We start from the raw sequence: 26,813 nt of genomic DNA, 5'->3' as shown, positions 1-26,813 counted from the left end.
GGAGGTTAATAGGAGGCTTGATTAACCTAATTATACCTAGATGAGCTATAGAAATTTAATACTGAAGATCTGATCATAGAAATGTCTACCATCTGGCAGGAAAAAGCATAAGAATACATGACTGGACACTAGAAATAAGGTACAGATTTTAAAAGTGAGAGCAATTTGCCTTTGAAACAATTCACCAAGGACTCTGGAAATGTTTATATCAAGATTGGAGACTTTTGTAATGGGAACTGATTCAGATCAAATGGGAATTAATTCAAGGAAGTTCTAGGGCTCGTGTTAGATCAGAGTTCTTACTAGGTGATGCAGTGGTCTCTCCTGGAATTATCTGTGAATTGTTCCTTTATTTAGAAACATAGGACTGAAAGGGACTTCCCAGGTTATTGAGTCATGTCATCTGCTATTAGAGACACCACATCACGTAGTCCTTCCCATACACTTAACACGCCGTATATTAAAAGTGGTTAGTTTTTTACATCCATGGTTTGATTGGAAAGCTGTTTTAGAACCTTGGTACCCTAATAGTTAGGAGCCTTCTAACTTCCAGCCTGTATTAATACATAATTAGTAATACCCCTTTTTACCTCCTGGATGTATTATTAGGCAAATATTGTATCCATCTCACTTCTCCTTAGACTAAATTCTTTTAGCATGCTCACATAATAGGCTCCTCATTCCCCTGATAATCCTTGTAGCCCTATTCTGCACCTGTTCCAATCTGAGTTCATCCTTCTTGAGCATGGATGATTGGAATTGGAGGATGGTGGTTGATGGAAGTCAAGCATCATGGTGCCCTATGACCAGTGGCGTCCCTCAAGGCTCTGTCCTAGGGCCTATACTTCTTAACATCTTCATCAATGATGTGGGCATTGGTGTCAGAAGCTGGCTGGCCAAGTTCGCTGATGACACCAAACTCTGGAGTAAAGCATCCACACCTGAGAACAGGAGGGTGATTCAGGCAGATCTTGACAGACTCATGAAATGGGTGGATGAGAACCTGATGGTGTTTAACACCAAAAAATGCAAGGTTCTCCACCTGGGGAGGAAAAACCTGCAGCATGCTTATAGAGTTGGCAGTGCTATGCTGGTTAGCACTACAGATGAAAGGGACTTGGGGGTCATGATTCACCACAAGATGAACATGAGCCTTCAATGTGATGCTGCAGCTAGTTTGAGAGGTAGTGGCATATTTTAGAATGGCAGTGCCTGGCACTGGAGTAGAATAGGAGGTCCTTATCCTTCATCCCTTCCTGTTCAGCCTTAATGGAGGGTTAGTACTGTGTCTTCCAGCTTCAGTACAGTTTGTGACTGCCTTGGATCAAAGACATGCTTTCTGGAAGCCATCCATTCACCAACCAACCCCTACAAATTAACCAGAAAAGTATCTCTGTGTAATGTCACATTATAGCCTTTGGGATCTAGTGAGCTCAGTGGTGATATATTTGATGCTGAGGCCAGATTTGTCAGTGGCATATGTCAGTGTGCCTCATTTGATGTCAGTGGAGTTAACTTGCTTCCTACCAGCTGAGGAGCTATTTTAGTGGAATTAATTATCAGTTAGAAAAAATAATGTCTTGGTGGAAAGGACACATTTCTAGTAAGTCATATTAGTGGTAACTGTTCAAGAACTCCCACCAAATATAAAGCATGCAAAACTATACACAAAGAAGAAGGAAAAGTTATTTAGAAAAAGAATTTAGAAAAGGATACTTGTGGCAGAAAGTATTCAGTATGCTCATATTAAAGCATCCCTCTTTTTCCTCAGTCTGCTCTATAGTATCTCCCCTGACACTTGATGGGGGAAAACAAATCTTTCAAAAATACTTCTTCCGGAGGAAAGATTGTTTCAAGCTCTCTCTTTGAACTTAATCCTATACCCACAAAAGGTATTGGCTACATTCCCATGAATTTTCATGGATGCTGGATCAATCCCTTCATAATCTCTTCTTGGAAAAGTATTTTATAGAGGTTTGTGCCACATTAGGCAGCTGGAAGAAGGGCAGCTGTTTCCATCATAGACTGCCAACAGAAACTACAAAGGAAGAAAACATGTTACCATATTTTTCTATTATAAAAATAGTATTCTGGGATAAAAAGTTATTAAATCCATGTTACATAACAAGTTGAGACAAAAGGAAAGGAATTGGGATTCTAATATCATTGACAGATTTCACTTCTTAGCATCATTAGCCAATTGCATCTTCTCTGCTGAAATCCTTGTGTGGTAAGTATGGGTGGATGAAAACACAAATCCCATGTCTTCTTCTTACCAGGTAGAGGTCAGTAGTTAGGGAACTTACACAAGGTGCAAAAGTCTGAGTACAAGGGTGCAAATTCCTAAGTAAACTGTGGTGGGGAAGAAGTATCTTTTACTGCTAAGGAAACTTGACTGTTTGAAATGAAACTGTTCTGTTAATGCAAAGGAAAAACAGATTTTATTTGTGTCCTTGTCTTCCTCTTAAAAGATGCATGAGAGTGCCTCAGAAAGTGTGTGGGGCTTGTGGAAGTTGCATGCTTCCACTGAAATTGGTGGAACTACACTGATTTACACTATCCAAGAAACTGGCCTCTTATTCACAATACATAAAAATAAAGCTGCTTGATTAACCTGAAACATATTGGAAATATCAATGCTTGACTCCTTTGTTTTTGCTGGAGATCTCTCTGAATGACTGGAAAAAATGTCTTTGGGTTCCAAGGTCCAAAAAAGATAAGACAGAGGAAAATCAAACTAACAATAGTGGGCAGTTTGAAACCTCTGACAAGAGATGGTTTGGTGAGTGTCTTTATGAGGCAAAAGGCCAATAGAAGTTGAAGCTCTGACTCAAACACAGGTTTCATCCACAATCCCAGAATGCCTATCTGTCTCTGACAAATTGGCAAGCACTAATATATCAGCAGTACTCATACTAAATCATAGTATTTTGAAGTAAGAAGCATTAACAGTCCATTGAGTCAAATGGGGTCAAAGTAATGAGCAGAGAGTTTCAAACATGGGTCACCTGCCCCTTTTTACTGCATACAATTTCTGGAACAGTATAAAGGTGCCCCAGAGCCTGGTATCTAGCAGAGAAGGCACTACAGATGCATCATACTGATGCCTTTACAATTCCTGATATAGGGGCCATGCTGCAGGCAGGGTTGGGAAGAAAAGGAATCAAGAGCTGAGTGTCAGTGTTTCATGCTGCAGAGATTGTGACCTTCAGTGCTCTCTGAAAGACATCCCAGAGAGGCTGCTATAATTTAAACAGGTGGTCAGGGCAAGTCTCTCCAGCCTTTGGAGTGGCCCAGGATACAGGTAGAAAAATATGGCAGGAAGTGACCACCCAAGCCTTTGCGTTCAGGTCCTCCCATAAGTACAGGCCACTGTTTAAGTCCAGACTGTCCATGACATCATCTGCTTTAGTCTCTGTCCTGCTCATATCACAAAAGTGTCATCACCCAAGCACTCTATACTGAGCTTATGACCTTTAGTACAAAAAAGCAAAAAGTTAAAAAAATTACAGTGAGTCATAGGAGAAGAGCAGGAGGGACTGATGGCACTGGCAACATCTCAGATCCCAGCAGAAATGAGCTGAAGGTGAGGAAGATAAAAACACCCCAGCAGTCCCTGCCACCATGACTTGGAGTTAATTCTTTTCTTACTTCATAGGGTAAAACAAGATAATTTGCTAATCACTGCATTGTCAGTAAGACATAGCAGCCAGACTCCTTAGAGGTTCCTCAGGTCAAGTAAGAGCCAGTCAATCCTGTATAGTTTCTTTTACTGTAGCCTATGTGTGATCTTTCAAAAAAGGCAGGAGAAAACCCTAATAGTTGTGTATGCAATAAGGGGGCAAAAAATATCCCTTCTAAGGCTTTCAGAATACTAGTAGAAGCCCTGAAAAATAGGCTAATTTATCGTTTTAAAGTGGTCATAGCATAGCCCCTACTGTTGGGCTCTGAGTTCTTAAAGATGCAGAATAGACTCTCACTCCAGATTCTTGGGCATGCAGGATGATGGTAGCTGCTGCTGACTTTCCTACAAATGAGGAGATAATGGTGGCATGTTGAATAGGTTATGGCAGAATGGCTCAGATTGGAAGAAAGCAGTAAGATTTTTGTACAAAAAGAGGATGAAGTGGGTTTTATTTCAAAATTGGTACCATTAGCAGAGCAGTGGAAGAAGCATGTACATGGGTGGTCTCAGGAAGTTTTCTAGCAGCTCACTGAGATCAAGAGACACTTCAAAGGGGTCAGGTCTGAATGTATATTTCAACTAGTTTTCAGTGGCTTCAAAGGCCTGTCATGTTTTGGTTGCCTCTATGAATGAGGAGAGTTAGGGTTACCAAGGATGCATGTGTACAGAAAAGGGCAGAAGTATACCAAGCAGGGTTGGTGCGCAAAGCAAACCCTAAAGGAGAGTGGGTGCGGGGGTGGAGAGAATGCCAATGGGGCATGGGTTTAAGAACTGGGGGTGTGGGGGAGAAGCACTGTCTTAAGAGTGTCTTATCTATGCTGGGGACCCAAAAATAGTCTCTGGCTAATGCTGCTGCTGCTGCAGCATGATCTTCCTGCTCCATCTGTTGCTTTTTCAGCAGCAGCACAGTGTCCATTCACCCAGCAGCTGCTGCAAGAGCAAGATCATAGGACTACTTTTGTTGCCAGGGCATATATACTCTGGGGGTAGGAGGCGATTCCGGCACCCCTCCTGAGTTTGTGCCAGGGCTGGTGTTCTGCTCACCCAGCCATACTTATGCTACTGGAAAAGGCTGTCTCTGCCCCCACAAAACGCCCTTACCTGCATGTCATCAGGCACAGCAGTCTAGAGGTAATTTAAAAGGCATTTCCAGATTTGTACTGTAGGTGAACTTTAGTGTAGGGACCAAACGTCCGTCTGTTTCATAAAAAGCACAGAGTTTATCACAAGACTTTACCTTGCTGGAAAAAACCATAAAAATAAATGACAGTTTCAAAATACTGAATGTCTCAGTGCAGTGAACTCTGCAATTACACCATCATTAAATAGAACAAGTAATTGTTAAATAACTGACCCTTTGTTAATAGGGAAACATTCATAACAGTGACAAAACCAGCTCCATACCAGCAAACTCTGTAATGCTGTTGTTTTCCAGGGCCTTCTTACTGCTATCAGTTATTTGTATTGCACTAGCACTTGCAAGCTCCAACTCAGATTTGGGGCATCACTGAGCAAGGCAGAAAGATGAGCTCTCATTACATGGATAGGACAGGGAAAGAACCAGGACCTGAGAGCAAAGATAGTAACATTTAAAAAAAAATGTAAGACCACTCAGAGCTTTGCAAATTTTGCAAACTGTCCTCCCTCACCTGGGTTCTGCAGACACAGCCAGATCTGTGTGCCAATGTGTGTGTGTGTGTGCGTGTGTGTGTGTGTGTATATATATAAACCGTTGTTATCACTGAACAAGGCAACCACTCCAAACATATCAGGACTAGCATGGCTATTCTTTAGTACACTAGCTCAGCTCGTTGTTTATTACTACACAGACACTGTCCTTAGCCATTTTCTGTACTGCTACATGTTTCTTCTCTAAGGGATTATTTACACATTTCCATTAAAGTTTTATAGTCTCAAAATTCAGAGTTGCTAATAAATAAACCATTCCCAAATTTAGAAACATAAAGAGCCAAGAATCACAATGTTTCATATCTCCTAAAAAAAATGAAGCATGTTTCAAACTTGCCTATCCGCTGGCAAAAGAACGCCGTGAACACTTGTATCTGACTCTTGATAAGTGACTGGAAGTTTTGTGAAGTGCTGACTGATTTAGGATTCAGTAGAATAGAAAAGGGGAGGAGGTGGAAGGTACAAAAAGCTGTTGGTTGGTACCCTGTTATGTTTTGTTTCTGTGGGGATATCCACCCAAAGGACACTAAAGGGGCAAACCCCCCCCGCCCAAACCCTGCATAATTTATTTAGACAAGAGCATGGTCTTGGCTAAATCCCAGGTCAGGCAATCAGGAATTTGGATTCCATTCGAGCAATCCACAGACTTCCAGGGTGACCTTGGACAAGTTACATGGGTCACAGCGTTCAAAAGGAGCCATTAGTTTTGTGTGCTTCTATATTTGGCTGCCCCAAAGCTAATGGGCACTTCATGTGGTGATATCTTTGTGGAGCTGTGAGTGCTCAGCACCTCCTAAATATCATGCACGTGTTATCTCAGATAGGAAGCCTAAAGCTGCCATGACAAAATTAGTGGAGATCTTGGACTATTTTTTTCTTTGCCTTCACTATGTCTTGCTTTCCTCATGTGTAAGAGGGGAGTCATGGGACTAAGTCAGTTGTCTGTGTTGTTCATAACATGGCTTAAGAGTCAACAGGTCATGGAATTAGGCTTCTACACTATTACCCTTCCTTTTTAAACTATTTTCAGAGTGCTTCTCCTCTCACTTACACTGGAATAAAACTGGAGCAAACCAGTAAAACAGTAGGGTTCCTCCAATGTAAGAAGGAGGGAAGAATAAAGTTCTTGTATATAGATAAAGATTCAAGAAAGGCTGAAGAGGGGGAAACAAAAGTAAAAGGAGGAAAACTTGAAGGAAAGCTTCACTGTATATGTGTTACCCTGTATATTCATTGGAAGGCAGACTAATCTGAGCCAGATACACAACTTCTATGCACACGCTAGTCATCCATTGACAATACGAATGCTTATATGATTAGGGGTTCTTTTTCTTCTGTCCAGTAACTGCAGTTCTTGTTTTTTTCAGCATTTTCCTTCCCAGGAGATACGTCATTTTTGTATTAACTGCTGGTAAATCAACCAGGAACTTTTCTAGTAACAGAGCAGTGTGTCATCATGGACCCAGTATCTCACAGATATAAATAGATTGTTGCATGGATTTTGGAAGGGTACGTAGACATTTGAGAAACATCAGTCCTATAGACAAAAAATAACAACATTGTAAGCTGGTTCAGGACATAATGTTCAGTTACTTACAAGGTTCTTTTCTCTTTTGACAATATTGGTCTGCATGTTGCTCTTAGGACAGCATCCATCCTCAGATATTCCCAGCACTGTATGGTGGGTTTTGTAAATGCCTGCACAGAATAGAGGTCTCCCTGGTAAAGCTGAGAGACTTTTTTCAGCCAAAGGCAAATCACTGGATATTTGAACGTCTTCTCAATGTTGCTGCTTGGTGCAAGCATTTCTGGCAACCTAATAGGAACATGTATTATGCTGGAGTAAAGAAAAGCCATTTTGTTTCCAGAAAATTGTACTGGTCACCCTGAGTAACCCTATCTAGATACTAACTCTGATCAAATGACATAAGCTGGACAGAGCATTCAATGGCTTTTTGCAATATTTTTCAGACATTTTATATATGGGATTTTTTTTTAATTTGCACACTTCTACCAAAATTTATGTGGGACCTAGCCAATCTTGCAGGCTTTGTTTTCAAGGGATAAACAACGCCGAGGGAAGCAGAAGTATAACCAACTATATAGATGCCTAAGTACCTGATATGGGTATACATGTTGTTTTTATGGTATTTTGTACAGCTTTGTACAGTTGTATGGTGTTTGTACAGTTTTATGGTGTACATTTGTATGAGCCTAATTTTGTATAGCCAACCTCCTGTGCAACACCTTTTGTGGGATTTGATTCCATGCTAATGAATGCATTATAGTGAACAGATTATGTCTTCATTTGGTAGAAGTTCTTTTTCCTCCTGTAACATTTAGTCTGTGTGTATCCATGTGTATGTATGCCTGTGTGCATGTGTACGTATGCTCAGGTACATTTTCATGTCTATGTCCCCGTGTGTGTAATTCTTTGTTCCTTGAAAGATAACTTAAAATTGACCACAATTTAACAAAACAAAGCCAAACATCAGTGAAAAGTAAGTTTACATAATTACAAATTAAGACTGCACAATTTTAAATTTCTACAACAAAGTTAACTTGTTCATATTATGTCAGCAGCAGCAGCGATCCCTCTCAGTTGAAGATGATCACTCCCACAGGTCAAGTAAAGGGCTGTAAATGAGTCTGCTAATGGCTAAGAAGGCTGATCCTTAGATCCACAGACTTTCTGGCAGATGCCACAAGCGGTGGTTAAAGGGAGGACTGAAGTGCCTATTTCCTCTATCTGGTTTCCTTTCCTTCTATTTCTGTCATTTTTCTGCCTCCTAGGTGAGAATTTTCCTCCAAGTAAGATGTATCTTCTTTCACATGGCATTACCATGTAGCCCTGTCCCAGGCTATTTTTTCCCAATTTGTGGTGTCAGTGCCACACTTCTTAATGTTTGCCCTGGTGGTGTCCTTGAAGTATTTCCTCTGGTTCCTGCACATCCTTTGTCCTTGGTTGAGTTGGAAGAATAGCAGTTATTTTAGTAAATGGATATCAGGCATATGCACATAGTGCTTTGTCCACTGCAGCTGATGTTGAATAATCAATGGTTCCTTACTGGCGCTGTTAACATCAATAAGGACACTGGCATTTGTGTGATGATCCTCTCATTTTATACCAAAGATCTTTTGGAGGTAGCACTGGTGATGGCATTCCAGGATTTTCAGGTGATGCCTGTAGGTCACCCAAGATTCACAGCCATGGAGAAGAGTTTGGATTACCATAGCCTTATATAGTAAAAGCTTTTTTCAAGTCCTGATGTTGTGATCGTTGAACACATGATGAGTCAGCCTTCCAAAGGCAGAGCTGGCACATTGGATCCTATAGTGGATCTCCTCATCGATGCTGGCCTTCTTTGAGAGATGGCTGCCAAGGTATGCAAAGTGTTCAATGTTCTCCAGCTCCTGTACATCATTGAGGGTCTTTGTTGGGGGAGTTGACTAGCAGTCATATTATGTAACCTATGTGTTTGATTAGACATGATAGGCAGAGCTGGTAGCACTTCTTATACTTAAGTTTGCCCAACATTTTCCATTTTAGGACCATCTTTCCAACTTTGATCTTTAACCATTTGAGTTGAAAACGTACACAGGTTACATAATATGACTGCTATTTCTGGAATGTTTCAGTATGAACAGTTTAGTCATTTCCCAGAACAGAAGGAAGTAAAAATATACAAGGAAGGAAAAATGTTTTGCCCGTGTTAAAAAGCACTTAATTTTATTCAGAATATGTAAAGCTACCACAGTTGGAGTAGGGACTTTGAGGTATGGACATTGTCCTGGGTTCAAACAAAAACCCTATTAAAAAAATTCCCATTTGGCCATACTATAACCTTTTGGAAAAATAGGTGTTTGCTTACCCAAATAAAGATTTGTTAAAGTTTGGCATTTCCATTTGGACACCTTTGGGAAAAATTAGTAGACATTATTGACTCTGGGGTCTCTGTGTCATTTTGCCATCTGTAAAACAGAAATAATTACAGCCGTTCACGTGGGAAAGGCAATGTGATAATAAATTCGCTAATGTTTGCAAGGCACTTGGAGGCTATAGTGATGAGCATCATAGAAAAAGTTGAGGAAATTAATAGCTCCAGTGAGGTTAAACAAAATAGTGAAGCAAACATCATACATCCTATACATAGAATGAGTCAGGGATCTGTTGGGAAAAAGACATTATTCATGTTACTTTAAAATCTCTAATGTAGTGCGTATGCACTATAGGCCATGTTAAAATTGCATTAAAAATCTTAATTCTGGCATTTTCTAACTTTTGGAAACTTGGTCTTGCAATTGTTACATTATCTTAATGTAGGTAAAGGAACAGGGATTATTATTATTTTTATAATAATTATTACACATTCTTTCTTAGACATATCAGGAAGTAGCTTAACAAATTCCTTGTCTCAAGTAAGAACCACAGACATACAGTTTCCAAGAACTTAACTGGAAGTTTTGCCTGACTAAGGAGCACAGGTTTCTGCCACAAATATAAGCTCCTTCAGCCAACTATATATTAAAATAGCATTATGCACATAAGGGAAACATAAATAATTACTTACAGAAAACAATTTCCATAGTATCTACAAAATATTCATGACAGTTATTACTAGAAAATCACTTCCAGTGAGCAACTGATTTTTGAATTGGTTCATGCTGTATAAATAAAAATTATGTATGTTGTACTGTATATTCATTTCAATGTGTAAATATGCTTAACGTGCCCACTAGATGTCATCGTTGTTCTTTGTCGCCTGCAAAATACTGTCGTATGCAAATACTGTGAGTAGTGAAAAAGAATTAAAATTATCCCTGTTTTTCTGACTACCTATTTAATGCTTAAAGTATCATTTTATTAATTTTTTCCCCACAAATATATGTTTTTAGATCAATTGTGAGCAAACAGGAAGCTGCATATAGATTTGAGATAATTAAAGTCAGGTCAAGTCTGTTATTACACTTCATGCTATCCACATGTATGACAAAAATATGATACATGCTTATACATTATTTGCAAGGTGATAAGATTACCAGAAGTGCTACTTTCAACCACTGTCTTCTGGGAATTATAATGCAAATAAGCATTTCCAAACTCATAACATTGTTCCTGCAAATAATTGTCTCCTGAAGACAGAAAGGATGATAAATCATGCAATTACAAGCTCCTGCCCATAGGTGAGGGCATAACAGTCACTGTCCCACACTAGATTCAGCAGGTATTGCCATACTTGCTGGTAATAATCAGGACATCCTGTTATAGATTTGATATTCCTCCCATGGAAGTCAAACACAGTAATTTTGATTCCAGCAATTCAGTCAGCCAAACTGCTAATTAGAAGTTTTATTTATACTTTTCTTCTTAATACCATACATATAAATCTCCGACTGAAGCACTCCATGCTACCTCCATCTAGTAAAAGAACATCATAGATTAGATGTTAATTACAAAATAAATAAGCCATGTCCTAGCCCCCTTTGCTGGTGGGTCTAAATCATTCTTTTTTTTGTAAATAAGTGGATGGTATTTTAAACAAAAAAGCACCCGGGTTCTATGTAATCATAAAATTTGGTGTTGTTAAAAGTTTTTGTCTAAAGACAAAAGAAAACTAACATTTATTCTCCCCACAGATTTCAGAAATACTATCCTTTGATGGGGGATACCTTTACTTAGCTTTCATTTGTTATTATCCATGTAAGAAAATGTTACATTTGATACAACTTCAATTTACTCCATTAGCATACATAAATTGTGCTTATATACATTTCATTCTACAGGGCCCTGCCTAATTCAGCACACAGAGTGGTCAATGACAACTTAGTGAGCAGGTATTAAGTGTTTTGTTTTATTCTCATTGCTCAGTATGTGGTCCTGTACTTATACAATTCACAATATTTAGATGCCTCTTTGACAGTATTAGTCACTCCCTCATGCCATTTCCTTGGTGCTCTCTCTAAAGTGCCTGGGCGTTCAGAAAAATAATTTAGCTGTGCAACACCCTGGTGATAGATGGATTATTAGCCCCAGCTGACATGGAGAATTGAAGTACAGAGGGAACAAAGCAAAAGTGCTTGCATGTCCCGTAAGTTAGGTATTCTAATGGAAACATCTAGGAAATGGTTTTTCTGGATACTTTAGATTTCTATACCATCTTATACAACCAAAGCACAGCTTTCATTTTCAGTTCCAATTGTAAATGTTCATGAGTTTTGCAAGTCTGAACAAATGCTTCACATTAGCCATACAGAAAATGAGAAACACAATCATGTATGGGGAAAGCATCCATGAGCCAGCAGCCTCCTTCACCACATCACATTTCGTCCCCAGAGCACTGTGTATTGAATGATGTAGGTGTCCTGTACAAACTATGCTTTGTCATATATGTAGTAGCCTAGTGAAGCAGCCAGGCACATGGGGCACAGCAATGACTTTTGATTGCAATTGCAATTGTGTGACTGCTGGCTGCAGCTGGTTTTTTTGCCCACCCCTTGAGTCAGCCCCACCCTAACTACCTAGATACCTAGTTTCTACTGAATATATGCATACATGAACAAAAGGGCTGATTTACAGAGACACAGGCAACCTTAATTGTATCACTTCCTAACTTTCGTGTGCTTGACTGCAATCATAATATTCCTTACTCTGTGTGTGTGTGTGTGTGTGTGTGTGTGTGTGTGTGTGTGTATAATTTCTTCATCTTTCAAAACAGTAAACTGGTTCTTCATCGTATGACATTGTAATAATACCCCTGAGTGTCATCAGGAAGTTTTAGATCAACACACAGACATCTGCCACTTGAACTAGCCAAGTAAGCACTGGAAGTCACAGGGTGTCATCTTATATCTTAACTAGGGCTAGAGAAAATAAGATGCAGATTCACATTTTGCCAGTAGGTTTCACAGATATTTGTTGAGAGCAAAATGGCAAGGCTTTAATTCCAGGATCTGGAGGAGAACAAGTGATCTGGTGACCACAGTCTCTACTGCCCACAGCCCTCAAGCTGAAGCTCTGTTTTATCCCCTTTAACTTGCTCTTCCTATCCCACCCCATCCCCATTCCCAATTGCAGTCTTTGCCCAACTTTTCCCCATCTGATTTGTGACTTGCTTTTTCCCTGCCTACAGTGTCCATCCTATTAGTTTTCTCCCCCTATCTTCTCCCCGGGTTTCCTCACTCCCACATCCCCTCATCCCCACCCCTAACTCTTTGCATTGTTATCTTGCCCAACAAATCCCAATTTTCTCCTAAAATCTATTCTCCCTTCCTTCACTCCTTTTTACCAGTCTCCTGTCTGGAGACAGTAGATTATTGAATGGCCCTGTTGTTCCTTAAAATCTACAAATTCTCTCTCCTTCCTCACAGTTCCCAAACCCAGTTTCTCACATTTAATTTCTAAGTCCAGTCACCCTGCCAAACCTATCTCAGTTTTCTTCAAGCCTTCCAGTTCAAGTTTCCTTAATCACGCTGCCCCATCCCTATCTACCTTACACTCTACTTCCCAGTCCCTGGTTTTCCCATGTCACCCATCAGTAGACTTTAGTTCTAAGTATATGGTCCTACCCACAACTTCCTGCCAAATCTACAACCCCCACTACTGTCTCTTGTCTTTGTATTCAAACCAGGAAATTTCCGCCTCTGGGTTTCCTTTTTCATCAACTATTTGGCCTCCTTGTCCCTGGGATGAGTTATCAGGGAAAGCAATTCAGATGCTATACAAAGAGGCAAGGAAATCAGGTCTTTGTTCCCATCTTTCTACGCTTGCACAGAATGGCATGTCTCCTATTGTTTCTTTAAACCACCTTGCAGGGATTAATACCTCAAGATAGTCATGAGAATTGAACAATATATCTTCCAGCAGATTCCTCAGAGCTGGAGGTGTTATAATCACTTAGTTTAAGACCAGCAGGGTCAATTAGATTATCAATCTGAGCTCCTGGATATTGCAGACCATTTAATTTCATCCAGCTACCCCAATATTGTGTCCCGTAATTTGAATTTTCACTTTGAGATGATCAGATGTCTTATAAAGGGGTTGTGTAGCTTCACCAAAAAAAAGTATGTGGAAACAGCATGAGAGATTAATTTTTTTTTCAATATCATATTTTGCTCAACACTAACAATATTGCAATATGTGACATAATTTGTAGGCTGAGGAGCCAGAAGGTATTAATTATTTAGTGCACATTTTTTACAACCTTTGTTCCTTTTCTTGCTACAATTCTTTCTTCATATCCATCAGACACAGCAACCTCACCTGTTTTCTCAGTTACTTCAGTATAAATTGTGAATAGCCCTACTGAAGTTTTGTAATCCCTAGTGAACCAGATGTTATTTGTTCTTTTCCATTGATATATTTGATGCTCATTGAGCTACATCTGTGTAAATCCACTGACAGAGAAAAAGGTATCACCTAATACATAATTTGAAAACAACAGGTTTGCACAAAAATGTGATCTAGTCAGAGAGAACACAATTGACTCAACTAAACTAAAAATGACTGGCAAAATCTTAACTGATAAGAATTTGGATGTTTGGCTGAGAATATGGACAGATGAACAAATTATACCAGAAAAAAGCTGGAGGAGAGGGAAGGGCTTACCTATATCAGTGGGCAAGTCTACATGTGCATTAATTCACCTTTTCTAATGCTCATTAAATTTAGTACCTCTGGGCACCTGTACGCAACTGTGGAGGCTGCTCCAACACACTGGAATGCCAGCATGTCGTTGGCAATTATCATGCTCCAGCAGCCTCTTGTGTCTCATGTATCAGTGTCCCCACACTTAAAAATGGTGGCAGGGGAGCTTGAACTAAAGCTCATCAAATGAGGGGATGCTGATACACATGATGTGTCAACGCTTTCATTCAAGCGGCTCTTGGAGCTACTCTAATTAAAGCACCCCACCCCTTCCCCTGTGCATTTGCACAGTTCTTAAGTGATGCTTAAGGTGCAGTGCTGTAGACTGCTTTACTGCACATTAGTGTAATGTCATGGTTTTTTATCTGACGCTTTAATCCGCAGTAAAATAGTCTACTGCACATTGAAGCGCATGTGTAGATGTGCCCAGTGACTCCTTAGTTACTGTTTTTTTGTGTATCTGCTCCTATTCTGCAGTAACCTGTTTTATTCAGTGGTAAACTTCCATGGTTTAGCTTCCACTACTGCAGGATTGGATTAGACACAAAAACAATATGTAAGGGACCAGCTGAGGTAAAGTAAGTTTTCCCCTTCTGTCTCTACCCCCAATTGAATTTTGATATAATTTATTCATCTGCCTACATTCACATTTGCTTGTGTAATGGTGAGAGGGATAGATATTTCCATGAGCATATATACTACTCTGCAAAGGGCTCAGACAGCCTGATTTCCTGAATTCTCTCTTAAAGGCCACATCTTGCTAAGTGAACAACTTCTTTTATCTATGCACATACTGGATACATTAACACATAGTACTAAATGTTTAGGAGTTGGGTAGGCAGATACACACTTCCTGAGATATGTGACTGTGTCTAAAATGTTCTAAAAAGGGTCTATAGCCTTAAAAATGTTGTTTTAGAATATTTTATGACGTAACAAGAATATACTCGTAACTAATTCATCTTTGTGAAGAAGACAAAAGGATATATTGTGGATTTAAACATGGCACAGTGGTGGCTTCTGTGTCCTTTGAACAGCTTGTTGTTTATTTCCTTTTTATAATGAAAGCCTGTGGAGACCTTTGCTAGAATCGAAGCCCCATTGTGCACTGTATTATGGCCTGTGATGTACAGGAGGTCAGACTACATGCTCTAATGGGCCCTTCTGACCTTAAATACTGAAAATAATGAAAACAATTCTGCTGCCCACTGCTTACAATACAAACAGACAAGATATCTTAGAAGTGGGAGAACAAAAGCACTCTGAACTACTATCTGATATTTGGAGAACTGAGGCATTGAGGAAGTGACCTGTCCAAGGTTACAAAGGAAGCTTGAGGCAGAAATGAATTGACTTAGATTCCTGAGTGTCAGTCCTGTACCTTAACTACAAAGTGACCTTTCCTTTCTATTTCAGTATACTTTAACATCCAGAAGGGACTAATTTTACTGGCTGGTTCAGAAGGCACCAGTTACCTAAAATTTTAGGTGTCACGGGATGTGTCTACACAAGATGTTATGGCACCATAGCAATGCACTACAGCGCTGTAGCATCCATTGTGATGCTGCCACTATGTTGCCATAGCAACACACACCCTCATTATAGTTTATTGCTACAGTGATGCAGAGGCACCGCACAGCACGGGCTGTTACTGCTTCGTCTTTTAGTACTTTCAATAGGAAGTACTAAATGATGGTGCAGTAACATAGGCGCCATATGGCCATGTGTAGATGTATCCACAGTGCTTAGTGTTATGGTGCCTAAAACTTTTGCAGCATCTACTCCTTAAATTTTAACTTGGGTTAGCAGTTCAGGTTCAAGCCCAGGTTCCTTTATCATCTTGAACTCAAGCTACTAACTTGTTTTAAAACCCAAGTTATTTATTTTCAATTTAACCCATCTAAGATTAAGAATAGTATAGATATACCATAAGGTTAGGTATAGACATTCAAAAAGCCCAGGGTGGAAATAACCTAAATTATGCAGTTTTCTGTAAGCAGAGTAGTTTAGATCAGTAGCAAACAGAGCACACATTTGCCTTTTGGTGAACTCTTAGACGGGGTTCTGCCATTTTAAAACCAGTCTGTGTGTGCTGAATTTCTATTCTATTATGGGTATAGACCAGTTTTGTGTTCTGAATGTCTGTTCTGTTATGGGTATAGACCAGTTTCCAACTGCTTATACAAGTAAAAGTGCAAAGTCTGTACCTGGCCTAAGTGCCAATTGTCTGTCTGTCTGTTTATAAATGAAATCCTATTTTTTTATTGTCAGTATCAACTCTGAGAGATGAAATTTTCTGGTTCCCACTAGTGAGTCAAACATTTTGGATTGCATACTCAAGAAAGGATTCTTCAAATGATCCCAATCATTAAAAATCTCATTTAATTACAAATCTCTTTGTAAAATGGTGGTTACTTGAAGATTAGTAGGTTAGCAGAGGTCTCTTTCTGTGGCAACTAGCAGAGCAGCAATACTTTCAAAGTGCTAGGAACTTGTAAGTGTGAGTGTACTGATTTCTTGGGAGGTCACACAGAGAATTTAGCACCCCAAAATTTCCAGATTCTGTAGTGTTAGCTGGGATATAATAGGGGGGAAAAAACAAAACCCAAACCCTATTTGGTACCATTTTATACACATACTACTTTACAAAGTGGGAAGAAATTTACTAAAGATAAGAGGCCTAATCTAAGCCATCATAACAAATATGCAGACACACTGCAATCTAACCATGGCTCTTTTCTATCATTTGCATAAGGTAGAGGACTTTGTTAGACAGAAAACTTCTCAAAAATGCATCTCTTCTCCACTTCGAAATCCTATACCTTATGCACTGTAGTAGGTATTATGTACTATCATAATGGGCAATAAAAATGTGCAGTTGCTAAAAGACAAAATTAAAATAAAGCTTCTTCAATTGCTAAAAGACAAAATGAACATAAAGCTTCTTTAAGTTCACTGTGAGAACTTTATAGTGGCAGCATAGGCGACTGGTAGGGGCTGCACAGGGGTGCATGTGTCCCCCCTGACAGAGCTGGTGCCCCCCCGATGGCTGACACTGAGGCTCTCAGTAGGGCTGGTGCCCCCCGACAAGGCTGCCACCATCGGTGGCTTCTGCAGGTACCCCTCTCCCCCTCCCCAATTCAGGAGGCACCAGTCACTCATGAGTAGCAGGTTTTCTGTTTTGGTATCTGCCCTACCCCCTCACTTTCTTTTTCTGGATGTAGAACTTCATATTTATTACTGCTTTACTAGTATGCAGTCTTTCCTGATGTCCTTGCTATCAGGCAATCGTTTTCTATGTATTAGTGACCTTTTTGTATTTGGTGACAAAAGGTACTGGAAGCCTTTTAGCCATAGGATAGCTGGCAGCTTTGGGGGTATATGGACCTGGGCAACGTGAAGGCAGCTGGAGGCAATGAAGAATGCTATTTGGTGGTGAGTGTACATACCAAAAATAAAGGAGTAAGACTGGACCACAATTAGCAAGAAGGAACATTGCCTGAAGAATAACAATGTGGTTCTAAGATTACACAGCAAAGGATGTTATGTTAACTAATAAACTAACTTCTCCCACATCTATCAAAATACATATTTTTACACAAAAATATCCATTTTATCTCAAAAGAACTTGAGCACTCACAAGGTAGTAAATACCAGAATCAAGGTTGCCTGTACCTGTCATTAAGAGCACAGTAATTACAGAATCCTACAGTGGGTTTGCTTTTCAGTGGAGAATCTTACATTTCTCAGCATTCAATTACAGCTCTTACCTTTCACATCATCAACACCTTGTGGAAATGGTCTTCATAAATGTTCCTTGCTTATTCTCAGCTCCAAGGTTAGATTTATTTGCATGATCTGAGCAAAATTATTTTAGAATTTTTCTGCTTAAAAAAAAAAGGGGGAAGACTGTCTTTTGCACATGCGGAAATGATAGTATTTTCCAAGCTGAACATCCAGCGGTTGGTCATTATTGAGAATGGGTCTCTGGGTTTATTTATAAAATAAACATTAACAAATCAGATGTTACATGAAGCAAAAATGGATTCTCCACGTAGACATTTCCACTGTTTATATTTCTGGCGCTAATTGTGTAGCTATGAAAAATGAACGGACACCAGACCCAACTGAGTTGCCATTTAACTGGGAGAATTTTGCCATTGGCTTAAATGGAAGCAGGATTGGACATTTTTTCTATGTTGCGTACATGGGACTTGTTTTGTGCTGCTATTTCACTGACTTATTTATATTGACAAAACCTGCCACCTAAGGACATAGGCACAGACACAATGCAACTTAAAAATACATACAAAGACATATATAAACCTATAGCCATCATATCTGATAACAGTTGATCCATTATATACACACTGCTGTTTGAGAAATGAGTGAATTAACTACTGCAGAACTGACACCAGACTGAAGTAGTGATTTAAGGTTCATGTACTATTTTTCTCAGTTCTACAGAATGCCTTTGGGAAACTACTGCCCATAATTCAACTGACTGTGGAATATAGCTATATTCAGAGCAGGTTAGTCTGTGCATCATTTATACACATGCCTGGGTGTCAGAGAGATGTGAGTGGCAAATTAGTATTCAATTAACCTCACTACATTTAAAAAGGGGTTCTTGAACTGAGTCCGATTAACCTGCTCTGACTACATATTTCAGCTTTCTAAAAATTAGGATACCATTCAGCACCAGACAGTTTGATGGGTATTAACGGGAGGTTTTCAAGATTGTCTTGCTGTTCTTAAACTATTAAAAAAGAACAAAAACATTATTGAGCATGGAATATATTTCCAGGGGGGGAAAAAGAGCAAGAATCTATTATTTAAGAAAGAAATACAGCCAATGTGATAAAAGTGCCTTCCCACGTCTTCTGGCCAGGTGCTACGTGCATATAAATGTTTCACGTTAAGCTTTAAGATCAAGGGAAAGTCTGTGGGGAACCTTGTTTCCTGGAGATCTGCTTGCAAGAGCAGCTCCCAAGTACTGACTACCCATTTTTATTTGGTTATTAAGGATGAAAGGAGACATCATTTTCTAGAACACCAATTCTTTGCTTGCCATTAACTTTGTCCACAGCTATGAAACATGAATTTCCATGGGTGGGTTGGCATAGATGTTTGGTCATAAACCAGCTCTCAACTTTGCATATATTTGATGTGGCAGAAAGGTGAAATTGTGTGTTAAAGTGAAAAAAGATGTACAGTTTAAGTAGATGAGTGTGTTCTTAAGAACTAGTTGTGCTTAATGGATCTCCACCCTGTGTGATGTGCCCTCTAGAGTGCCCTCTAGTGAACTCAAGGAGATCAGTTCATATTGGGAAAAGAGCCTTAACCTGTTCTCTACTTGCCTGTACAGCTGTAGTTATACAGTTTTGCATGCTATCAACCACACGTAGAAACATAAGTGAAGCTGATTTGTACTCTCTTTGTACAAGCAAATTGGCTTTCTGAGTGAAAATTTCAACATCTTTTTCAGCACGGTACAAAAAGTTCTTGTACAAATAAAGACCACATTTGGTTTTAACATTTTGGCATAATTAGTATGACTTTTAACATTTTGCCATAATTAGTATGACTATTTCCAGTATCCAGTTGAGAAGCTTAGCAGAGCTTATTGTGGTTTTTTCACTGAAAAATAATGCTATTCTAATTACTGTACTGTGCTCTTTAGTTAAGTTTTATATTTAGAGTAAAATATCACCAATATAAAAATGTATTCATCAGCTGTACATAATTTAAACCACTGCTTTTTTAAAAGTAGTTTTTTATGTTCTTGCAATGTTAAAAAAAAAACCAAAAAACATGAAAAAACTGTTGATTAGTTTTAAACTTTCATTGTTGGAAAATGCCACTTGGTTTATTCTCTTTTTAAAATAATCTGAGAAGGACTTCTTACAACATAGCACAAAAAAAAGATTACAAATCCCTTGCTTCCCACCCACTTGACACAGCTATTCTCTATTGACCGTAGCATAGTCATATAAGATAGCAAATGTGCTGTCATGTACAACTAAATGAACATAAACAATTACAATAATAAAAAGAATACCTCCACTCTTCCCTCCCAAAATCATACAAATACTGAGAAAAAGAAAAGAAAAAGAAAAAACACCTAGTAATTTAACAGGGAGGCAAGTGGACAGTTCTTCCTCCAGAGCTGTGTGAGGTCCAGGATTTTGACCAGTCACTTTTTTCTGCTTGCTTCCACCTCTCATTGGTTAGCACTGAAATACTGGAATTCCTTCCTGAAAAGGTTGTGGCAGCTGCTGATTCATCATTATGACTGGAAGGAAATGCCATATTGCTATTTGGAGAAAGAAGGATGATGGCGTTCTTTATCATCTGGAGGGCTTATGCTTCTGCATTTTCTCTAACATGGCACTCATGTCAAATGCAAGGCTAACAAGGGCTGATCTATATTCTATATGCTACAGAAGTCACTGTTGAATCTAGTTCCTGCTGACTCTGGAGATGAGCAATTACCGTGATGATTGATTCCAGACACACACATGATATCCTCAAGTAACAGCTATGGACAGAAAGATCATTTTTTGTTACCCCCACCCACTGCCAGCTCTTCAGTGGTTGGTATGCATATGTAGCTTCTTCAGTACTTAGAAACATTTCAAGTTGACTTCCAGCATGTAGATCCTTTTTAACATTCATATTTTAAGAGAAAAAAATTAAAGAATGACATTAAATTGCAAGCACTGGTAAAATAGTATTATTAAAGATGAATTGAGATTTTTTTTTTCTGAAATGCTTCCTAGAAATAAAGTTTCAATAATATGTTTGACAGACAGGGTAACCCTCGTTTCCAGAACTGGAAAGTAACCTGTAGGTCCAGCTATGGAGACTGACTTACTGTATAAAGCAGTGACATAAGAAGTTAGCTGCAGCAGTTCATAATTACGGTCGTAAAAGCAGACTAAATTTGGTGCTTCAATAGTTTATTATGGGGTGGAGTCATATATCTTCTTGGAACTGTTTTCTAAGACCTCTGTAAAAAATTGTTTATGGCATATGACTATATCTTTTTACATTTAATCTGATGATTGGTTTATGTTTTCTTGTTTTACCTTTTAACAGCATACAGTTCATACTATACACTGTTAAAGATACATGAAGATAATACGACTAGTATTTTTTAAAACAAAGTACCAAAAAAAGATTGCTATTTAAAATACATAAAATCTGGAAAAGATCCATTCTGATTCCAATTATCTGATGCTGGGAAAATGAAGCCTTTCTCCATCTAAAGTGTGCAAGACATCCTGCTTTGCTGTAAGTGATCCATTTTTCTATCTACTATTATTTATTACACTTTCACAGAAAAGAAAATGGGTTCCACTAGGAAGTCATATAGGATGAAAACAGAATTAAGGAAGTCTAAGTAGTAAAAGATAAAGACATAATTTGAATTCATTTAGTTTAAAAGACAAACATAGATAAAAGCACAGTAAACAGGAGACTAATATCCCTGGTGCAGGAAGGAGACAGATAATATACTTGGTCGATTGCCTTAGAAGCTATTCACTTCAGCTTAGGAGTTCTTTGCAATTGCAGATATGTATAGAAGCCTGAGTCTAAATAATGAAAAAGATGACAGTACAATTAATGGGAGCTACTGGAAACAATTGCAAAACAAGTCCAAAAGAGTCCAGATCTCAAGCCTTCTTGTCAACCAGTGTTCACACTCTGAAATAACCCACAAAACATTTTTTTTTAAAAAGGGCATATTCTTACTTGTTATTGTGACTGTTAGATACTTGCTTCTGATTGGGCAAAACACTTAAACACATGCATAAATTTAAACACATAGGCAAGTGCTTTTCTGAATTGGTATTATATTAGCAAATTGTGTTAAATTTGCCAATGAGTTCATTTAGAAATATAGTGCATTATATTCATTTTCTTGTCAATGTATTTTTAATAACAAAGCTCCACAGCCCTAAACAAATTACTCAAAGTCCTGTAGAAATCACACACAAGCCACCAGTGTTTCAGAAAAGTGGGCAGTAATAAATAAATTTAAGATAAGAATGGTATGTTAGGACTTTTTATGGATATAATGTTATGACTTAAACATATAATTACAGTCCATCTGTATTACTACGTTGACTATTGTCTAAATGTATATAAAACTTGCTTATTTAATGTTGTCAGGGACCACACTGACTGTATAATATTAAGGAATATTTTGGAGCTTCTTTGAAAAGAAAGAAAAGACTAGGATTAATAACAATATTTAAAAACTTGAACTCTTATAATGCTCTTATGTAACTCTTAGAAACATTTAACGGTAAGCAAATATTTTCAGATCAGGAAAATGAGGTAAAAAGACCACAGAGAGCCAGGAAGCACAGGAAGGCAATCAGCTTATAAGCCTTTAATCAAAACACAAGCCTGGATAACCAGATATAGTTGGTATAACTGCTGTGATTTCAACTGAGCTATGCTATCTGAGGATCTGTCTCTATGCTTTTGCATTACCAAAGTAGTAGTCATCAAAAACACCCCCGGTTAATTAACAATAAAGTCCTGGGAAGTTACCACCCATGACAACACCAATGATTTAATTTAATTAAAGGATGCAGTATATGTAGCTAGCATTATTGATTTAATTTACTATAAATACTCAGTGGGCACGTCTACACAAGGCATTTATTGTGGAACTCACTAATTAGCTCCCCAGTAAAATGTCTCTGTCTAGATGTGTGGTGCTATTAGGATGGAGTAATTAACCGCACCATAGGATAGTACTGCCTGACACAAGTACTGTCCTACAGCAGGATTACTTACTCGACTGCAGCACACATGTAGACACTGACAGGGCTGGCTGGGGCATGAGAATGCTTCTAAGCAGGGGCTTTAGCCCCACACTAAAGGATCCTTGTACCCCAGCCAGCCCCTCCACAGTACGTTGAGCTTCGTTGGAGCAGCCTGACCCCTGGGACTCCTGCCAGCTGGGGCTGCTCCTCCCTGGCTAAATGTGCTGCAGTCCCAGGAGCACATGCAAATGTGGCACCCAGGAGCAATAAACTCTGGTGCAAACTGCCAGAGTTTATTCAGCTGTATTAATTGCACATATAGGTGTGCCCAGTATGTAGTTTCTTGAAGGGTAGAATGACCAAGTTACTAAGAGCACATAAAGCACAAGCATTTACACATAAAACTCCTTAACATGCGATAAGTGTCATCTGAGTATCTCCAAGTAACCCCACTTCACACAACGGTTAACTCTAGATTATGCTACTTAAGGTAATTTCAGTTGGCTTCATGGAGATAAAATGAGTAGTTTGCGGTCTTCCAGCATCCCAGGATGCACTGCTCCCAGACCTACCCCCATACCCAGAGCAGGGATAGAGCCCTGGTATCCTGGCTCTTAACTATACCCTTGCTCTCCATCCCTCTAGTGGCAAGTCAGAGCTGTGCAGGCAGGAAACAATATTAACACTTAATGCACGACTGTTCACAGCGTGTTCCAACTTTAGCACCACTTAATATTCCACAGATTAAGTATGGTCTAAGTGTAATGTGTAACTTTACTCCAGTAAATTTGCCATTCTCTTGTACAAAGAACTGTAATTTATAGTACTAAGATTTTTAACCACAAGCTAATGCTATATGGTAAGCATAATTTTTTTATTCACTCATACAACGACATATGAAGGTTCTCCAAAACTTAGCTTTTCTCTCTTCTCCTATTTCTCAGCCCTGAAGACTGTTTTTGGCTCTTTTCAAAATCCTAAATCTACCCAGAGAGACCAGTCTTCAGCAGCAGCTACAGTTTCAGCTTTTGACTAAGCAGCCAAGAGTGGCTGACAATTCAGCTATGAAAGGGTTAAAGCTGTAGCTTTTGCCTGAGCAAAGAAGGGAGGATGAGCAGGCTGAAGATTAAGCTCTGTCCCTAGTCTATTCAGCTACAACTCTGGGAAAATCTTTTTTTTTCTTTCTTCCTTCCTCAGGAATAAGGTTTGTGCTTTACTGGGGGAGGGTATGTGAGAAAATACAAAAATTAATAACAAATGATTTGGATTTTTTTAATATTAGATGAACACTTTAATAAGTTAATCTATTATGTACAGCAAAAGAAAAGGAAGTATTTAAATAAAGCAAGCAGATATGGAAAATCTAGTGTCAGTAAATCTTCAGTCTGATAAATCCCTTCATTTTGTGTTGCTCTCGCACTAAATTGATGGAATGTGGTCATTAACATAGTGAGGCACAGTAACACAGTTCGATCTGACCTGGCATTTATACAAAGTAGAGCATCCAGCTTAGGATGCCTCTCCTACAGGTCACTTGTCCTAGTGATAGGGAGAGTGGTTGCTCCTAGGAGAAAACAAAGCTGCCCATTTATGTCAGCTCACACCCTGAGAAAGGCTACCAATTTCAGAGTTTCTATTTGTACAACATCTTCAGTTCTGCCCTCTAAGTAGGGTCACTGTTATAACAGCTGAGAGAGAGAGTGGTTTCAGCTGCGAATGACTGCTTGGAGAAATGGTGTAACTTACTTTGTCAAGGATGAATATAAATTGTAGACAGGCTAGTCTATTTGGTGCTCATTTTTTAAAAATATATATGATGATTTGTTTTGTGGATCATTGATTTAAATGTCAGGCAGATGAAAAGCAGTGTTTCTATGATACCTTTATCATCTCTTTGACAAGGACTGCTTTCAAGTTAAAGACCAATAGAGAATGCCAACTTCTGACATTACCAGAACAGTCGCATCATTTTTTTCTTTTGTTTGGTTGTTGTCAGTGGAAGGACAGTATAGATAAATCATGGTGTCAAACTTGTTAACCTGTAACCACTTTTCTGTAAATTGTCTTAATTGGTTTATGAAGCCTAATATATATATAAAAAACAGAAAATATCTACAAGGCAATTGAGATCTGTAAATAGTTAGCATCAATACTCTCTAGAGCTACAGGACCAAATTTATTCTTGACATTACACCATTGATATCAAAGAAATTACAGTTCAGAAAAAATTACCCCATAGAGATTGATGCATTTCATTTTATCTCTTTTTGCACAGAGGTGAAAGTGTACTGCTTACAGTTCATCCTACAGGAGAAAGGTGGATAAGTAGATTCTGAAGACCTTATTTCTACGGGGTTGCAAAAATCACACTAAAGTTCAAACCCCAAGTTTCAGCCATATAGCTTATCCTAATCTTTCTCTGTCTTCTTTTTTTCTTTTAATATTCCTGGATTTTTAAATACCACATGTGCTGTTGTTACTATGCCATCATTTAGCACTTCCTTTTGAAAGTGCAGTGCCTGTACTGTGCTGTGCTAGCAGCACACAGTTATTTTTAGCTGCTACATCACTGTAGTGATGCACTATACCGAGGGAACATGTCACTATGGCAATATAGTTGCAGCATCACGGTCTTTGCCCACGGATGCTACATAGCCATAGCGCGTTGTTACAGCGCTGTAGCGTCTTGTGTAGATGTGTCCATTGAGGTCTAAATTAGAATAAAATAAAACTGAAATACCTAATGATAATACTTTTCACTTTTATAGCTTCTTACCTGAAGCTTGCAAATAAATTTACAATATGGGTTGAATTAAGCAGCACCTCAAAGATCAATGCATATAATATGTGGATTCAAGTATTTGGAATCCCCTTGATGAGGTTAAAAAAAACCTCAATCTCCACCGGAGCAGAGCCTGTACATCCCATGCTTCAGAGTTTCTTTTGGTAATGAGGGACCAAAAAGAATTCCTTTTTCCCCTTCCCCCTATCCCTTGCCCCAACAATGCCTTATTTTGGTTTTTTTTAATGCCCTCCCAGCCTGCTTTCCACTGAAACAGCGAGTATTGAACAGATCTAGAAATAGGAGTTTAGCTGAAATGTGTGGATGCTTTTACTAGTACCTGAGGGCCTTTCAGGTCTAGGCCAGAGTGTCTTGCTTAATGGTTAGAGTTAAGCTGATTTGGGGTTGGGAAGGATTTCCCCCCCAGTCAGATTAGCAAGGACTGTAGGGGTTTTGCCTTCTCTATAGCATTAGGTATGGACTTCTTTCTCAAAACATGTGAATGCAATATAAACCAAACAAACTTCCTGCCATTGCAACGAAAAGGCCTTGATGATGTTATCATCTCCCCTGTGAACTGTTGTATCTTTTGCTAGGAAGTTTTGAAGCTGTGGTGTGAGGAGGGACCAGAATGAATGATTGTGTGAACATTTATGGACAAATAGTTGCCTGTGAATGTAGGTCAGTAGTAGGCCCCTTCCCATCCTATATTTCAGTCAAGTAGGTCAATATTAATAAGTTAGTTATCTATACATAGATAAATAGGAAAACAAAGTCATGTAATTTTGTTTTTGGCCATGTGGTATTTGCATTGGATCCAGTGGCAGAATTTATCCCTTCTGCCCCTCATTTTTACACTTTAGCCATAAGACCATCCTTGCTTCCAATAAATATAATGTTCTTACTATGATTAAAAGATAACATTTACAATTCTCAGTCTATTGGGGACCTTTAATATGACTTCCCTATAATTCGGAATCTACTCAAATCATCACGGTTTTGTAATTTTCATGGAAACCCTGAAAAAACAGCAATCTCCATGATCACCACAAAAAGTGGCATTGGCTGCATTTACCAGGACATCAACCAAAAAAAAAAAACCTTAATGAAAATAAAATGCTGGCTCCCGCCTCAGAGCTAGTGGTCCTTGCTGCTGCTATGGCCTGGCCTTACAGCTTACCTAGGAGGAGAAAGGACTCACTGGTGGGATGGGAAAAAGGGCAGCAGCCA

General features: G+C 38.9%; 1 long non-coding RNA gene across 1 annotated transcript in view; it reads left to right on the top strand.

The window, feature by feature from the left end:
* LOC149870502 (uncharacterized) overlaps positions 1–26,813 on the top strand; it is a 147,520-nt gene that overhangs the window by 48,780 nt on the left and 71,927 nt on the right. The window contains exon 4 of the long non-coding RNA XR_016440772.1: positions 21,120–21,314. This is a non-coding gene — a long non-coding RNA (uncharacterized LOC149870502). The remainder of the gene's footprint in view (positions 1–21,119; positions 21,315–26,813) is intronic.

Source organism: Crocodylus siamensis, chromosome 2 (genome assembly GCF_052110815.1).
Source record: "Crocodylus siamensis isolate JL-2025a chromosome 2, ASM5211081v1, whole genome shotgun sequence".
NCBI lineage: Eukaryota > Metazoa > Chordata > Crocodylia > Crocodylidae > Crocodylus > Crocodylus siamensis.
Note: the sequence above shows the minus strand (reverse complement) of the source record. Positions and strands in the feature narration are given on the sequence as shown.